Below are 2,456 nucleotides of genomic sequence, written 5' to 3'. Positions count from 1 at the left end.
GTGTGCACGTGACACCATGTGCTGGACGAATGTGCTGCGTGGGAGTGAAAATGACAGAACATCCCAGTTAATTATGACACACACACACATACACACACACACACACACACACACACATACACATACACACACAGCCTGCGGGCAAACTGTTAGAGTGTGTCAGATCTCACCATGTCCACTCTTACACACAATCACAGAAACACCTCACTGCACCTCTCCCTCTCTCTCTCTCTCTCTCTCTCTCTCTCTCTTCATCTCTCTTTGTTGTTTACCCATTATTTGTAATCCTTGCATGTATAAAGCATCAATCCATAGTTTACTAAGGACTAAACACACACACACACACACACACACACACATAGGAATTGTGTTTCTGTAGCCTTGTTACAGTACATTACATCAGAGTAACATTTAGCTGGTCCCCACAAGGAAAGTTGCTCTTTTTAGTTGAAAATTTTAAATAAAATAACAAAATTAATAAAAATCAACAAAATAAAATGCAATAAAATAAAACGCCAGTTTTTAAATTATACCACATACACCTTGCCAGGTGAAATATGCATTCTCCATTCTATGGTACTGTACCATACAGTTTGGCACCTTTACGTGTGTGTGTGTGTGTGTGTGTGTGTGAGAGAGAGAGAGAGAGAGAGAGAGACTATGACTGAGCAAAGAGAAGAAAAAATCTCCATGGACCAAAACGAAGGAGAGATTGATCTGTTCTGAGTGACGGGGCTAGAAAGCGAAACCTCCTCTATGTAAGCGAAGGAGAAAAATAGAGCAAGAGATTTATGGAGTGAGAGAAAGAGAGAGTGTGTGGATCCAGATTTGTGTGTATGTATGAGTGTGAAAATGACGACACGGATGCCGGGTTTGATTGGCGTCTCCTTTCCTTCCATCATTTGTGTTTTTTGCCTTCTTTTCTTTTCCACCATTTGTCCTCCAGTCATGTTTTTTTGTCCTTTCTTCTTCTCTCTGAAAGTGAGCGGATGACAATAAATGACACACACATTGCACTAGCAGTCGAAAAAAAAAAAGATAAAAGCTGAATCCTAAATGAGACTTCTGTCGTTTACGGTTTAAAAATGCTGACAGTTAAAAGTCGAAAGTTCTACCGTGAAGTCACAGGCGTCTTAGAAACTGTAATAGAACATTTTGACAGTTATTGTTATATGAACAGACGGAATCTGTTTAACAAGAAAAGTGTGTGATTCATTCGATATAATAGCTTTTGATCCTAAAATTAATGTTTTAGGTATAAATCCATTTATAGTTTTTTCTGATGTTATGTTATGACTATGTGAGATTACAATATTTCTTTCCTTTTTAATTAAAGAGACCAAAAACACATCTAGTCATGTAACATATAATCCGAACAGCATAAACCCCCCTGTCCAAGATCAGAAAGTGGGGACTCCTTTCACAAACTTCTCCTTACGAAAAAAAAAAAAAGTCTGTATCAACGAATTCTTAGAATAACGCAGTTACTGAAATCTGTTGATTCTAAGCCTAAGATTTTGTGATCCATCATGTGAGTCCTTGTAAATGAGTTGTTACCATAGTAACACATGATGAAATGTACGTGAAGTGCAACAAGATGGCGCATCGGCTAACTCAAAGTACTGCGTTATTGAGATTTAAAGTGCTAGACTGTAATCGTACAATTTTTACACGGTATAACATTTTACAAATAAATATCAGGTGATCTTTACACTCAAAACAACATATACAATATTTTTAAAGGGAAAGAAAAATCACTCCTCTACATGATCTTTATATCACCCTGGCAAAAGTTCTACTTACAGTACGTGAGAATTAATACTATGGTGCTAAAATTATTTTTAAATGAATTACTGGCCAAACTGCTTGTTTCTTAAGGAAATGCAGTGAATAAAATGTTATCAAATGTAGCTTGTCTTATCGGCCTTCTGTTATGAAATCACTTCGCTCGGTCACACTGGCTTATCATACAGTAGGTTATCATACAATACGGGTATTGCAAGCCAGCTTAGGCATAAGAATGAGTAACATACCAGGAAACCCTGCAAAGACTTAGAACTGTTAGAACAAATTATAGTAGAAACAGACAAATCTTTGCTAAACTACTACCACCTTTAGGAGTAAATAAATAGCCGATGCATAACGTACAGTAACTAGCTGACTAGCTTGTTATACATTTCGGTTTAAATGGCAATTTAGCGCTTTGGACTTAAGAATTTATAGTCAAAAGCCTCTTTAAATTGCCCCAATTATGCCATTTTAAGGTAGCTTATATTGCTTAATGAGTTTCTTAAAACAGGTTTACATGTATGCAAGGTCAAAAAACACTTTAGTTTTCTCTAAAAATAGATTTAATTTTATCCCATTTCTAAATGATTCGTAAACGACTCGTGTGAAGCAGTTGGAAGATTCAGTCTGTCTAAACCCCTCCTTTCCCTGAGCCCTCACTGCTGTGA

This window comes from Clarias gariepinus, chromosome 11 (genome assembly GCF_024256425.1).
Source record: "Clarias gariepinus isolate MV-2021 ecotype Netherlands chromosome 11, CGAR_prim_01v2, whole genome shotgun sequence".
NCBI classification, from domain to species: Eukaryota; Metazoa; Chordata; class Actinopteri; order Siluriformes; family Clariidae; genus Clarias; species Clarias gariepinus.
This window is presented reverse-complemented; position numbering follows the sequence as displayed.